The sequence below is a fragment of the Mobula hypostoma genome, chromosome 3, assembly GCF_963921235.1.
Source record: "Mobula hypostoma chromosome 3, sMobHyp1.1, whole genome shotgun sequence".
Taxonomy (NCBI): domain Eukaryota; kingdom Metazoa; phylum Chordata; class Chondrichthyes; order Myliobatiformes; family Myliobatidae; genus Mobula; species Mobula hypostoma.
Window position 1 is genome coordinate 57,853,658 of NC_086099.1, and position 16,564 is coordinate 57,870,221.

The 16,564-nt window shown below is 42.8% G+C and overlaps 1 protein-coding gene and 1 long non-coding RNA gene across 4 annotated transcripts in view; one reads left to right on the forward strand and one right to left on the reverse strand.

Annotated features, from left to right (window-relative positions):
* The window catches only part of dlc1 (DLC1 Rho GTPase activating protein), a 528,943-nt gene that overhangs the window by 133,943 nt on the left and 378,436 nt on the right, over positions 1 to 16,564 (forward strand). The gene's annotated exons all lie outside the window — the stretch shown is intronic.
* LOC134344015 (uncharacterized) lies at positions 560 to 10,036 on the reverse strand. The gene is made up of 3 exons (XR_010017353.1): positions 9,935 to 10,036; positions 3,007 to 3,177; positions 560 to 939 (listed from the first exon to the last, which is right to left on the reverse strand). It is a non-coding gene; the product is annotated as an uncharacterized LOC134344015 (long non-coding RNA).

The window sequence follows — 16,564 nt, forward strand, 5'->3', positions numbered from 1 at the left end:
GATGATGCAAGTGATCAGTCCAGCAGGGGAGTTAGGGTTATCAGAGGAGTTCATTTTGAAATGAAGAGGAATTGCTAATGTCATTCTTTAGGGATATATGATATTATTTTTCCAAGTAAGACATGGATCTCATCTATAAAGAAAAAAACAACTGTCAGAATTATTTATTTATTTATCTGACCATAAACAAATTTCTTTACTTTTTTGTGTCAGCAATGCAAGAAGGACAATTTGTGTATGATATATGTAAAAACACTTGTGCTGCTTTACCCTCTAATTGGAAGCAACGTATGGATAACATATTAAATAATTTTCAGTTCTGGTACAAATTATTTTCCTACCATACAGATTACATGAAGTGAAATGTAATAACTAAATGACTGTGGTTTGATTTACGCAACATACATCAAAGTTGCTGGTGAACGCAGCAGGCCAAGCAGCATCTGTAGGAAGAGGTGCAGTCAGTCTCGGCCTGAAACGTCGACTGCACCTCTTCCTACAGATGCTGCTTGGCCTGCTGCGTTCACCAGCAACTTTGATGTATATTGCTTGAATTTCCAGCATCTGCAGAATTCCTGTTGTTTGTGGTTTGATTTACATTCATTTTATATTGGAAAAAAATTGAATTATATTGAAAAGCCTGTTTCAAAATATTTATTACTAGCCTTTTGATCTAAAGTTTAACAGCTTTGCAATATGATTTCTCTGCTGACCATTAAACTGCATAGTTTCTCAAATAAGGTTGAACCTTGTGGTAGTCTAAATGCACCTAAATGTTTAAACAGGCTGCTGTCAAAATATAACAAGGTGAATCAACAATCCCACACTTGCAGTACATTCCAGAGTGAATCCTCGATCTCACAGGACAGCTGCATTCACACAAGTCAGGGAACTTGATTGCAGCCTAATTTCTCTGGCACACTGGTATTGCTAAATCACCTACAGATAATCAAATGACATGATTGCATTAACTTTCATGTAAATATATAATAAATACAACTCTATGTTTTGGTGTTTAATAAAATATTATAATCCATGATCAAAACTGCGAAATTACGAGTAACTTGCTTTGAGACATCTGTACTCCTGCAGGAAGGTTAAGTTGGTAACTACAGAGACCAACGTAAAGCTGAGATATGCAAACCATGAAGGCTACAGAATCTGATCTCTATGTCTGTGTGATAATTAATGTTAGAATGGGCAACTAATAGAGTGCTTCATTTGCCCTTAGAGGCTAGAAAAGAGATGTTCAGATGAGTCCCATTCTTCATAGAGATATCTAAATCAACTATTTCATTGACAGTAGCAAATGAAAGACACATATTTAAGATAATTCAAGATAATTAATAAGGATCCTGATGAAGGGACCCAACCTGAATTCCTCTCCATTGATACCGCCTGATGTATTGTTCTGGATTTCCAACATCTGCAGAATCTCTTGTTTATTTAAGATAATTGCCAGGGGAACCTTAATGGTGATAAATTGGGGAATTGTTTTTATGCAACTTGTTGTTATGATCTGGAATGCCTGCTTGAATAAAAGTGGAAGTAAATTCAAGGCATACATTTAAAAAGTGATAAAACACTTGTAAAGCTGCAGAGTTTGACTTGGATGAAGACACCAAAGGTATGGTTGCTAAATTTTCTGACACGGAGTTAAATGGCAAAGTAAGTTCTGAAGAGGGTCTTATGCATCCTAGTGCATAATTCACAAAAGGCTAGTCTACAAGTAACGCAAGTGGTTAGCAATGCTAACAAAATGTTATCATTGATTGCTGGGGAATTGAATACCAAACTAATTTATGCTTCCAGCATATGGAACATTGTTCTCCTTATTTATAGAAGGATGCTAATTTGTTAGAAGCAGTTCAGGCAGTGTTTACTGGACTAATATCTGCTTGGAGAAGTTGTCTTATGCAGAGAAGTTGAACAGGCTTGATTTGTGTTGGTTTTTTGGGAGAGGAGATTTAATTGAGACATTTAACATTCTGGGGTTCCTGAAAGGGCGGGTATGGAATGGATGTTTCTTATTATGTTTTGTTCTGTATGGAGGCGCTTAAAAGGCTCTTAGATAGACATTCAGAGAACAAGAGATATTGAGGCAGAAAGGATCAGTTTAATTAGGCATTTAATTACTAGCTTAATTAGTTTGACTCACATCACGGCCATAGAGCCTGATCCTGTGTTGTACTGTTTTATGCTTAACTTGGGAACCACTGTTTATATTTTTAAAAAAGGGTTACTAATTTAAGACAGGAATTAAATAAACATTTTTTCCCCTCATGAGGCCATAAGACTTTGGAACTCTTTCCCTCAGAGAGTGGTGAAAGCAGTTTTAAAGCACATTGACAGACAAAAGGGAAAAATGTTACCAAAGGTAAATGGAAACAATCATCTCAAACAGTCAGGGACTGGCTGTTCTTCATTTGTACGATCTTGTGATTGTATATTCAAATGAGCGGGACTCTAATACAGATTTGTTGTGTTAACTAGTCTCTTCCTGCGCTGGGAAATTCTAAGGGGGTAAGATTACCTACTCCTGGAAAAGTGAGCACTGGAATTGCAATGAATGATTCACCTGCACCTGTTTGACCAAGGGCATAATTCAACACATCAATCAGGTTCCAAGCTCATCATCATATTTGTGAAGTCCAAATACCCCCTTTTTCATACGAGTCCCACTTCAAGACTCCTTAGTAGCTAATGCCTTTTGAAACTAGCTTGCACTGATTAAAAGCGTAGCTGCTCATCTTAAAGGAGAGGAGAATCCATTTGGTTTAAGAATAAAGAAGGGCACCATCACACTGTTGGGGATATTAAATAAGCCAGCAACCAGTGAGCGGGAGAGAGAGAACAAAGAAGTTACAAAGAAATAAAGTGGTGATATTGGGAAATTTCCATTACCCAATGTCGATTGAAATAATATTAGAGTAACAGACAAAGAGCAAGGATTACTGAAATCAGCTTTATTAAGATCTTAGATTAAGGAAGAAGGCACTGCTTTACCTCAAAGTTGCTGGTGAACGCAGCAGGCCAGGCAGCATCTCTAGGAAGAGGTACAGTCGACGTTGCTTGAATTTCCAGCATCTGCAGAATTCTTCGTGACTGCTTTACCTTGTGGGGTGGACCAAATGAGCAGCCTTGCAGAATATTAACCATCATTTCATATAGGTTAGACTGGTAATAAAGAAGAGAAACAAGAAATCTAAAGTTCAACTATTTTTATAAATGACCTGGATGAAGAAGTGGAGGGATGGGTTAGTAATTTTGCTGATGACACAAAGGTTGGAGGTGTTGTGGAGGGTTGTCAGAGGTTACAGTGGGACATTGATAGGATGCAAAACTGAGCTGAGAAGTAGCAGATGGAGTTCAACCCAGATAACTGTGAGGTGGTTCATTTTGGTAAGTCAAATATGATGGCAGAATATAGTATTAATGGTGAGACTCTTGGCAGTGTGGAGGATCAGAAGGATCCTGGGGTCCGAGTCCATAGGACACTCAAAGCTGCTACGCAGGTTGACTCTGTGATTAAGAGGGCATATGGTGCATTGGCCTTCATCAATCATGGGATTGAGTTTAGGATCCGATTGGTAATGTTGCAGCTATATAGGACCCTGGTCAGACCCCACTTGGAGTACTGTGCTCAGTTATGATCGCCTCATTACAGGAAGAATGTGGAAACCATACAAAGGGTGCAGAGGAGATTTATAAGAATGTGGCCTGGATTGGGGAGCATGCATTATGAGAATAGGTTGAGTGAACTCAGCCTTTTTTCCTTGGAGCAACAGAGGATGAGAGGTGACCTGATAGAGGTGTACAAGATAATGAGAGGCTTTGATCGTGTAGACAGTCAGAGGTTTTTTCCCAGGGCTGAAATGGCTAGCACATGAGGGCATGGTTTTAAAGTGCTTGGAAGTAGGTACAGAGGAGATATCAGGGCAAGTTTTTTTTACGCAGAGCGTGGTGAGTGCGTGGAATGAGCTGCCGGCGATGGTGGTGGAAGCAGATACGATAGGGTCTTTTAAGAGACTCCTGGACAGGTACATGAAGCTCAGAAAAATAGAGGGCTATGGGTAACCCTAGGTAATTTCTAAGATAAGGACATGTTCGGCACAGCTTTGTGAGTCGAAGGGCCTGTATTGTGTTGCAGGTTTCTCTATGTTTCTATTTTCTATGTTTCTTAATCGGAGGCAGACTAAACTTAATGGGATGTGGAAGGATGTGGCAGGGTCAGGTAGCATGAAATATTGGCTAGTGAAGAATTAATAGAACAGAGAAGATATTTCAAGCACATTATCAATACATTCCCGTGTGAGACAAAGGTAGGAGATCTGGATCTCCCGAACTGACATGTTTAATATAATGGTGTTTAATATAATGGCATTTAATAAGAAATGTGAATAGTGCATCAAGTGAGAACTAAGTTGAACAGCTCGCTGAGAGGAAAATAAAGGGAGAAAATATGAGAGGAGAATGGCTTAACATAAAAAGAACCAAATAGCTTGTATAGGCAAATAACAGTTCAGTAGGTAAGCAGACATTGGAAAGGACTGGTTATAGATCCATGCATAGAGATAGAAAATATGGTTAAAACACTGAATGAGTACTTAGGGTCAGTGTTTATCAAGGAAGTGGATACAGTAAAAATTACAAAAAATACAAATAATTAATGGGATGGAAGTTGATAAGGATGATACACAAGAATGACTGGGATGCATGTTAGATTGCTGAAGGAAATCAGGGTGCAGATTATATAATTTTGTCACAACTTTTCAGTCCTCCCAAGTCATAAGAGTTGTGCCACAGAAATACAAAATGATCAATAACATATTTTGCAAGAAGTGTATAAGGTACAGTACATCTGTTAATCGTGGGCAAGTCAAATTACTCCTAGATGTGAAGAAGTTTTTATTTTTCAATATTTAGTAAGAAATTAATAGCCATCTGAAAAAAGTTTGAGTTATTAAAGGAAGCAAGTATGGGGTTGTTAAAGGCAAATCATATTTGACTGACCAGAATTCACTTTTTGATTATGGTAACAGAGAAGATTGAAGATAATATCATCAGTATCGAGTTCAGAAAGCACTCGGCCAAGTTCCACAGGAAAGGAATGTTAGTAAATTAAAGCCAACATAACAAAAGGTTCATTGGCCTGTGGATAAGAAATCAGCTTAAGGACATTACCTAGAGTGATGGTAAATGCTTGGTTATCAAATTGAAGAATGGCAGTAAGTTGTGTTCCCCAGGGTCAGTGTTGGGAACCTTATGAATTGAAATACATCCATGATTTGTCAATTGTTGAGGATGAAGTGATGGAGTACTTGGTGACATAGGACAAGACACTACTAATTCAGCATGATTTTCTTCAGGGAAAATCCTGCCTGACAAACCTATTGGAATTCTTTGAAGAGATTACAAGTAGGATAGATAAAGGGGATGCAGTGGATGTTGTATATTTGGACTTTCAGAAGGCATTTGACAAGGTGCCACACATGAGGCTGCTTACCAAGTTAAGAGCCCATGGTGTTACAGGAAATTTACTAACATGGTCAGAGTATTAGCTGACTGGTAGGAAGCAGCAAGTGGGAATAAAAGGATCCTTCTCTGATTGGCTGCCAGTGGCTAGTGGTGTTCTGCAAGGGTTGGTGTTGGGACCATTTCTTTTTAAGCTGTATATAAATGATTTAGATGATGGAATAGGTGGCTTTGTTGCCAAGTTTGTAGATGATATGAAGATTAGTGGAGGGGCAGGTAGTGTTGAGGAAACAGGTAGGATGCAGAAGGACAAACAGATTAGGAGAATGGGCAATGAAATACAATATTGGAAAATGCATGGTCATGCACATTGATAGGAATAAATGTATGGACTATTTTTCTAAATGGGGAGAAAATCCAAAAATCTGAGATACAAAGGGATTCGGGAGTCTTTGTGCTGAACACCCTGAAGGTTAACTTGAGTCGGTGGTGAGGAAGACAAATGCCATGTTAACATTCATTTCAAGAGGGCTAGAATACAAGACCAAGGATGTGAGGCTTTATAAGGCACTGGTGAGGCATCACCTTGAGTAGTGTGAACAGTTTTGAGCCCCTCATCTTAGAAAAGATGTGCTGGCATTGGAGAGGGTCCAGAGGAGGATCACAAGGATGATTCCAGGAATGAAAGGGTTATCATACAAGGAACGTTAGATGGCTCTGGGTCTGTACTCGCTGGAATTCAGAAGGATGAGGGGGGATCTCATTGAAACCTTTCAAATGTTGAAAGGCCTAGACAGAGTAGAATTGGAAAGAATGTTTCCCATGGTGGAAGAGTCTAGGACAAGGGGGCACAGCCTCAGGATAGAGGAATGCCCTATCAAAACAGAGATATGGAGAAATTTCTTTAGCCAAAGGGTGGTGAAATTGTGGAATTTGGTATCACATGCAGCTTTGGAGGCCAGGTCATTGGGTGTATTTAAGGCAGGGATTGATAGGTTCTTGATTGGACATGGCATCAAAGGTTATGGGGAGAAGGCCAGGAACTGGGGTTGAGGAGGAGAAAAATAAGGATCAGCCACGATTGTATGGCGGAGCAGACTTGATGAGCCAAATGGCCTAATGCTGCTCCTATGTATTATGGTCTTATAGTCTTATGATTGGAATAGGCTGTGCAGAAAAGAATTTCAAAATTTGCTGCTGTGGTCAGCTGTTGGAATAACTATAGAGTATGAATGGAAACTGATAGTCTACAAGGTGAGCAGACAAAAAGCAAATGACATTTTATACAGAAAAATAATAATAATAACTTATTTATAGACCACTTTTGATACAAACAATATAGTTCAACATGCTTTACAATAGAATAAAGTGCAAACATGAAAATAAAAGACAAAAAGATAGTAGTTAAAAGCAAGGTTAAATATGCAGTGGATTCTGGTTAATTGGACCATCAGTTAATCAGGGCAGTTCATATTAAGGACAATTCCTGAAGGAAAATACCCAATTGAGAAAGTAGTCAGGTTTCCCTTCATTTATTTGGAACACTATGCCACTTAATTGGGACAGGAGATTGTCACCAAACAGTTTCTAACTAGCATCAGTTGCGTGCACTGGTGTGGCCATTAGATACTACCCCGTGCTTAGAGTGAACAGTTTTTAAGTAGCATCAGTTACATGTGCTTCTGCTCAAAAAACAGTGATTTTTTTTATTGCAGTGTGGTTTAAAATTTAGCATAAAGAATGAGGAAGGACAATGCTAATTAAATTACACTGGTGTGATAGAACAGAGGCATCTGATACACAAATAAATCTTTGAAAGTGACAGGATATGATGAGTGAGCTTAAAAGAAAGAAAATAACTATTTCATAAGCATAGGCATTGAGTAGAAAATAGGTTGGATTATGCTGAATCTTCATACACCAGTGGTTTAACACATAGTGCCTTCTGGTCACATACTTCAAGAAAGGTGAGAAAGTCTCATAAAGGATGTAGAAGAGAATTAAGCAAGTGGTTACATGGATGGAACTCCTGAATCATCAGCTCCTGCAAGCAAAGAGCAAATAGACAATGATGCTTCACTCCCAGATGACCTCAATGCCTTTTATGCTCGCTTTGAAAAGACGAATAGAAGTACATATGAGCATCCCTGCAGCATCTGGTGAAGCTGTGATCCTTGTCTTGGAGGCCGCTGTCAGAACATCTTTTAAGAAGGTGAGCCCTCGCAAAGCAACAGGCCTCGATGGTGTACTTTGTGGGGCTCTGGAAACCTGTGCCAACTAACTGGTGGGTTTATTCAAACACATTTTCAAACTCTCCTTGCCACAGTCAGAAGTTCCCATCTGCTTCAAAAGGGAAACAATCATACCAGTGCCCAAGAAAAGCAGGGTGAGCTGTCTGAACAATATCATCCCATAGCACTCACATCCATGGTGATGAAGTGCTTTGAGAGTTTGGTTATGGCTAAAATTAACTCCTGTCTCAGCAATGACCTGGACCCACTGCAATTTGCCTATTTCCACAATAGGTCTACAGTGGAAGTGATTTCATTGACTCTTCACGCAGCCTTGGATCACCTGGACAATACTAGCATGCTAGTTTACTAGCGCTGCTGTTTATTGACTACAACTCAGCGTTTAACACAATCAGTCCTACAGTTCTGATCACAAAGGTATCGATCGGAAACAATATCTCCTCCTCGCTGCTCATCAACACTGGCATACCTTGATGATGTGTGCTTAGCCCACTACTCTGCTCTCTCTACACCTATGACTGTGTGGCCAGGCACAGCTCAAATGCCATCTATAAATTTGCTGATAATACAGCTGTTGTTGACAGAATTTCAGATGGTGGCAAGAAAGTGTACAGGAGTGAGATAGATCAGCTGGTTGTGTGGTGTCACAGCAACAATCTCGCATTCAACGTCAATTCAAAGGATTTGATGGTGAACTTCAGGAAGGGTAAGACAAGGGAACACATACCAATCCTCATGGAGGGATCAGAAGTTGAAACAGTGAGCAATTTCAAATTCCTGGGTGTCAACGTCTCTGTGGATCTATCCTGGACCCAACATATCGATGCAATTACAAAGAAGGAAAGGCTGTAGCTATGTTTCATTAGGAGTTTGAGGAGATTTGGTATGTCACCAAAGACACTTGCAAATTTCTACTGATGTACCGGGGACAGCATTCTAACTGGTATTGGCGGGGGGGGTGGGGTGCACACTGCACAGGATCAAAATGAGCTGCAGAAACTTCTGAACTCAGTTCCGTCGGGAGCACTAGTCTCACCAGCATCCAGCACATCTTAAGGACTGATACCTGAAAAAGGAGCATCCAACATTAAGTCATCACCCGAGACATTTCCATTGCTACCGTCAGGGAGGAGGTAGAGGAGTTGAAGGCACACACTCAATGATTCAGGAATAGCTTCTCCCCCTCTGCCAGCAGACGCAATGGGCCAAATGGCCTAATTGTTCTCCTATATCTTACGGCCTTATGGTCTTATAAAGCAATTAGGGAAAAGGAAAAAAGTTCTTCAGTTGGGTGGGGGTTAGGGGCAATTTCACTAACTTAAGGGAGGAACTGGTAAAAGTAGATTGAGATCACCTCCAACAGGATCCCACCACTAAGACTTCCGCCACCTCCAATGGGATCCCACCACTAAGCACATCTTTCCCTCCCCCCCTCTCTCTGCATTCCGCAGGGATCGGTCCCTACGCAACTCCCTTGTCCATTCGTCCCCCCCCATCCCTCCCCACTGATCTCCCTCCTGGCACTTATCCGTGTAAGCGGAACAAGTGCTACACATGCCCTTACACTTCCTCCCTTACCACCATTCAGGGCCCCAAACAGTCCTTCCAGGTGAGGCAACACGTCACCTGTGAGTCGGCTGGGGTGATATACTGCGTCTGGTGCTCCCGATGTGGCCTTTTATATATCGGCGAGACCCGACGCAGACTGGGAGACCGCTTTGCTGAACATCTACGCTCTGTCCGCCAGAGAAAGCAGGATCTCCCAGTGGCCACACATTTTAATTCCACATCCCATTCCCATTCTGACATGTCTATTCACGGCCTCCTCTACTGTAAAGATGAAGCCACACTCAGGTTGGAGGAACAACAGCTTATATTCTGTCTGGGTAGCCTCCAACCTGATGGCATGAACATCGACTTCTCTAACTTCCGCTAATGCCCCACCTCCCCCTGTACCCCATCCATTATTTATATACACACATTCTTTCTCTCTCTCTCTCTCCTTTTTCTCCCTCTGTCCCTCTGAATATACCCTTGCCCATCCTCTGGGTCTCCCCCCTCCGTCTTTCTTCCCGGACCTCCTGTCCCATGATCCTCTCATACTCCTTTTGCCAATCACCTGTCCAGCTCTTGGCTCCATCCCTCCCCCTCCTGTCTTCTCCTATCATTTTGGATCTCCCCCTCCCACTTTCAAATCCCTTACTCACTCTTCCTTCAGTTAGTCCTGACGAAGGGTCTCGGCCTGAAATGTCGACTGCACCTCTTCCTAGAGATGCTGCCTGGCCTGCTGTGTTCACCAGCAACTTTCATGTGTGTTGAGAGCATTTACTGGTAGGTAAGCCAACAATTGCACAATGGAAAGCAGTCAAAGGTGAAATAGCAAGAGTTTGAAGCCAACATGTTCCCGTAAAAGGTAAAGGATACTGGTAACAAACATGCGGAGCAGTAGATGTTAAGGGTTGGATAAAGAGAAAATAAAGAAATATATGGGGAACCAATGAAAAGGGAGGCCAGACAAAAATATAGAAATTTTAGGGAAACCCTTAAAAGAGGAAATTAGGAAGGCTAACAGGGGTTATGAAAAACCATTTAGAGAGATTAAAGTAAATCAGAGGCTGTTCAATCAATATATTAAGGACAAAATAATAACCAGGGTAAAAGTAGAATGCATTAGGAATAAAGTGGGTCATCTGTGCTTGGAGCCAGAAGATATAGGGCAGGATCACTAAATCAAGACTCTTCATTGGTATTCACAAAGCAAATAGTCTTTGTAGTTGGAGAATTCAGTAAAGGGGTCAGTGAATGTCTGCTGAAGGTATACATAAATAAAGAGGAGGTAGCACTAGATGGGATTTATCCAAGATTCCTATGGGAGGCAAGGGAAGACATTGCTGGGATTCTGGATGAGATTTTTAAATGTTCACTGGACATAGGAGATACCAGAGGTCTATAAGGCAGCAACTGTGGAACCCTTTTCAAGCACAAAAGTGGGGAAAAGTGTGATAACTATTGACCTGTGAGCATAAAATCAGTGGAAGGGAAGATGCCGGGAAAAAATAACTTGAAGGGAGAGGATTAATGATCACTTGGAAAAGCATTGACCAATCATAGACAGCTATCATAACTTTGTCAAAGGAAGAACTTTCTGACCAAATTCAATGAATCATTTGGAGAGATAACAAAGTTTACTGGTGAGAGGAGTCAATGTGATGTGCATGGACATTAGTAAGACCTTTGACAAGGTCCCACATAGGAAATTGTTTCTGAAGATTAAGGCCCATGAGATCTAGGGCAAGTTGGAAATTTACATCCAACATTGGCTTGGCAATAGGAGACAGAGCAAGTCCTGCTGAAGAGTCTCGGTCTGAAAAGTTGAATGTTTATTCATTTCAATAGATGCTGCCTGCTGAGTTTCTCCAGCATTCTGTGCGTATTGCCTTGAATTTCCAGCATCTGCAGATTTTCTCATGTAAAGGGAGGTAGAGTGTAGTTTTGTGATTGGATGGCCAGTAACTAGTGGTACCCCACAAGGACTGGTGCTGGGACTCTTACTCTTTTCAGGATATGTAAATGACTTTGATTTGGATGCAAGAGACATGATCAGTAAGTTGATGGAGGACAGGAATGGCTGTAGATAGTATGGAAGTTAGTTTTAGGTTGCAAAGAGATATCGATGTATTGGTGAAATGCACTGAAACATGGCAGACAGAGTTTAATACAGATAAAATGAGGTGATACATTTTGAGAGTACTAATGAAGCTCCATCATGCAGCATAAATGGTAGCTAAAATCTTGGTCCGACCTCATTTGAAATACTGTTTGAAGTTCTGTCACCTTGCTGCAGGAGAGAGTGCAAAGGAGATTTTTCAGTATGGTATCCGGAATGGGGAAGAGAGCAGAGAAGCAAGCTCTGTTTTACTCTGGAATGGAGGTGGTTGCAAGGGGACATAATGAGATGCATAAAGAGGACATAAAGGTACACAATGAGGCAGGTACATTTATACTGTAAGGAAATACTCCCTGTATAAAACTGCAGGGCATAGATTTAAGGTTAGAGGGAAGAGATTTAGAGAGGATATAATGGGGAATTTCTTCGCCAGAGAGTGGTAAGTATCTAGAATGCATTGCCGAAGAGAGTGGTTTAAGTCGGATCGCCAACAGCATTCAAAATTTATTTAGATGAATAGTTGAATTGCTTAGATACAGGCTATGGACAAGTGCTGAATAATGGAGTTAGTAGGGAAAAGTGTCCACTGGTCAGAGTTGGGTCAAATGGCACATTTCAAGGTGTATGAATCTATGTCTCTGTACAGTTCGCCTCGCCTGAAGTTCTCGTCTCGCCTTGCATTGCCTGAAGCCTTGCCTTGTCTTGCTGGTAACTCTCACCTCATCTCGCCTGCAGTCTGGTCCTGGAACCACCCCGTACCTAGCTCCATTCTTGTCCCTTGCCTCTGCCGGGTAAGTCAGGCTGTCTTGCCATTACCCTGCAGTTGGTTCTGTCCCTTCCTGTCCCTAGCCTCCGTCGGGTAAGCCAGGCCATCTTGCCGTTACCTGCGGTTGGTTCTGTCCCTTCCTGTCCCCTTGCCTCTGTCAGGTGGTGATCCACGCCCTGCCCAGGAGTACCGCGCCCTGCCCCGGAGAAACCTCGCCTCAAGTCTCCAGCCTCCTGCCATGCCTCGCCTCTAGTCTCTAGCCTCAAGCCTGAAGACTCCAGCCACCTGCCTCCTGCCAAGCCTCGCCTCTAGTCTCTAGCCTCAAGCCTGAAGACTCCAGCCGCCTGCCTCCTGACAAGCCTCGCCTCAAGTCTCTAGCCTCAAGCCTGAAGACTCCAGCCTCGTCCTGCCTGCCAGCCAAGCCTCGTCCTTGCCTAGTTCTGGGGTCTGAGCCAGAGGCAAGACCTAGATACTGGGTCCTTGTCCAGTCTCTGGCTCGGAGTCCAAGCCCGGGCTCCTGGCTCTCTTGTCCAGTCCTGTTCCAGGTTCCTGGTTTTCGTGTCCATGTCCTTGCCATCACCCTGTATCCTAGTCCTGTTCCTAGTACTTCAGTGTCTGTGTCTTGCACTTGGGTCCGTTCCTAGCCACCACCTTATGACAGTAGGTGTTTACGTAGTGGAGGTCTAGGGCCAAAAAACATGTCCCCACTCTCTCCCTATATTTTCCATCTCCTTTCTTCAGCTGCTCCATAGGAAGAGATTGATCTCTCACTACCCTTTGAAGTGGTTTAGCAATCCACAAAGGAAGTATTAGAGATATTGATGTACATTAAGGTAGACATATCACTAGGGTCTGATAAGCTCAATCCTATGATGTTATGGCAAGCCAGAGAGGAGATTTCTGGGGCATGCATCATCTTTAGCCACAGGTGAGATAATGGAAGCCATTATTGTTTCTATATTCAAGAAGATTGTTATGACTGTAAGACCATTAGACATAAGAGCAGAAATCAGCTATTTGGTTCATTGAGTTTGCTTCACCATTCCATCATGGCTGATTTATTATCCCTCTCAACTCTATTATCATGCCTTCTCCTTGTAACCTTTGACGCCCTTAATAATCTAGAACCTATCAACCTGTTATTTAAATATACCCATTGGCTTGGCCTCCATAGCCACCTGTGGCATTGAATTCCACAGATTCGCCAACATTTGGCTAATGAAATTCCTCCTCATCTCTGTTCTAAAAGGACATCCCTCTACTCTGAGATTGTGCCCTGTGGTCCTAAACTCCCCCACTATAGAAAACTTCCTCTTCACATCCACTCTAGCCAGGCCTTTCAACATTTGATAGGTTTCAATGAGATCCCCCCTCATTCTTCTAAACTGCAGTGAGTACAGGCTCAAAGCCATCAAATGCTCCTCATCCATTAGCCCTTGCAGTCCCAGAGTTATTCTTTTGAAACTCTTGGTCCCTCTCCAATGCCAGCACATCTTTTCTTAGATAAGGGGCCCAAAACTGCTCATAGCATTCCTAGTGTGGTCTGACCAATATTTTATAAAGCCTCAGCATTACATTCTTGCATTTATGTTCTAGTCCTCTTGAAATAAATGCTAATATGGCATTTGCGTTCCTTACCACTAACTCAACCTGCAAGTTAACAGAAACACAGAAAACCTACAGCACAATACAGGCCCTTCGGCCCACAAAGCTGTGCCGAATATGTCCTGACTTTAGAACTACCTAGGCTTACCCATAGCCCTCTATTTTTCTAAGCTCCATGTACCTATCCAGGAGACTCTTAAAAGACCCTATCATTTCCACCTCCACCGCCGCTGGCAGCTCATTCCATGCACTCACCACTCTCTGCGTAAAAAAACTTACCCCTGACACCTCCTCTGTACCTACTTCCAAGCACCCTAAAGCTATGTTCTCTTATGCTAGCCATTTCAGCCCTGGTAAAAAGCCTCTGACTTATCCACATGATCAATGCCTCTCATTATCTTGTACACCTCTAGGAATCTACACTTCAGGGAATTCTGCACAAGGACATCCATGTCCCTTTTCACCTCTGATTTCTGAATTTTCTCCTCATTTAGAAATTAGGCTACAACTTTATCCTTCTATGAATAAGATACAACACTGCAAGTATGTGAGCCTTATATTGGTAGTAAGGATAACATGGGGGAAAATTGCAATTGGATTTTAACACTTGGAAGACAGGAACTGATTTTGTGTGGTTTTGTGCAAGAGAAATCTGATTCCTAAACCTGACAGTTTTTTAAGGAGGTTACTCAGGAGATTGATATAAGACCCTAAGACATAGGAGCAGAATTAGGCCATCTGGCCCATCAAGTCTGCTCCACCAGTTAATCATGGCAGACTTTCTTTCCCTCCTCAGCTCCACTCCTTGGCCTTCTCCCCGTAACCTTCGATGCTGTGTCCAATCAAGAACCTATCAATCTATGCCTTAAATAGACCCAATGACCTGGCCTCCCTAAATTCACCAAACTAAAGAAATTTCTCTGCATCTCGGTTTTAAATGGACTCCCCTCTATTCTGAGGCTGTGCCCTCTGGTCCTATATTCACCACCAAGGGAAGCATCCTTTCCATATCTACTCTGTATAGGACTTCCAACCTTCAAAAAATTTCAATGCGATCCCTCCTCATCCTTCTAAATTCCAGCAAGTGCAGACCTAGAGCCATCAGACGTTCCTCATATGATAATCATTTCATTCCCGGAATCATCCTTGTGAACCACTATACATGTACTTTAGTAAGACTTTTGACAAGATCCTGTACAGACATCAGTACAAAAAGCTAGGCATATGCGATCCATTGTGTCTTGAAAACCTATCCAAATTTAACTTGCAGATTGGCAGCAGAGATTAATAGTGATGGGCTGTTTATCTGACTGAAATTGTTTAAGTGATGGTGTACCACAGGAATTGCTGTTGGCGTCATTGTTATTTGTCTTTAGTATAAATGACTTGGGTGAGAATATCTGTGGTCCGGTAAATAAGGTTGCTGACAAAACGAACATTGATGGAGATGTAGATGGTGAAGACAGTTGCCTAAGGATACAGAGGAACACAGATCAGCTGGAAACTTAGGCAGAGAGGTGGCAGATGGAATATAATCCAGACAAGCATGAGGTAACACACACAAGATACTGGAGGAAATCAGAAGATCAGGCAGCACCTATGGAGAGGAATAGAGTCAACATTTCAGCTGAAACTGTCATTGGGGGGGCTGGGAACAGACCCAAGTGCAAGACACAGACACTGAAGTACTAGGGACAGGACTAGGATACAGGGTGAGGGCAAGGACATGGACGCAAAAACCGGGAACAGGACTAGGCAAGGGAACTAGGAGCCAGGGCTAGGACTCCGAGCCAGAGACTGGACAAGGACCCAGAACCTGGGTCTTGCCTCTGGCTCGGACCCCAGAACTAGGCAAGGATGTGACTTGGCAGGCAGGCAGGACAAGGCTGGGTCTTCAGGCTTGAGGTGAGGCTGGGGACTTGAGGCGAAGCTGGAGACTAGAGGCTTGAGGCTTGGGGTCTTGAAGCTTGGCTTGGGGGCAAGGCTTGAGGCTTGGGGTCTTGAAGCTCCTCCTGGGCAGGGTGCGATACTCCACCCGACAGAGGCAAGGGACAGGAGGGGACAGAAAGGGACAGAACCAACCACAGGGTAACTGCAATACATCCTGGCTTACCCAACGGAGGCAAGGGACAGGAAGGGACAGAACCAACCACAGGTAACGGCTAGACGGCCTGTCTTACCCGGCAGAGGCAAGGGACAGGAAGGGATAGAACCAACCGTAGAGTAACAGCAAGACAGCCTGACTTACCTGGCGGAGGCAAGGGACAGGAAGGGAGCTAGGTACAGAGTGGCTCCAGGACAAGACTGCAGACAAGACGAGGCGAGAGTTACCAGCAATACAAGGTAAGACTTCAGGCAATGCAAGATGAGACAAAAACTTCAGGTGAGGTGAGAGTTACCGGCAAGACAAGGCAGGGCTTCAGGCAAAGAAACAGAAGGTAGGAGAAGGGATACAAGGAGTAAAGACAAGAACAATCCAGCACCCCACCCTGGTCTCTGGAGGTATTTATACAGCCAGCCCGAACGACAATCAGCTGCCTCAATTAGTGCTCAACAGGAACAGAAACAGGGTAGACAGGAAAACCTGGAGCAAGGGTCGATGGACCGAACCGTGAACCGGAATGTGGACTTCACGGACCAAACCATGACAGAAACCCTTCCTCATGACTGTGTGAGGTAATATATTTTGAGTCATCTAATGCTAGCCAGACGCATACAGTAAAAGGCAAGGATCTTAGAAATGTTGATGTATAGAAGGACTTTGAGTAGAAGCTCATAGTTCTCTGAAAATGCTGATAC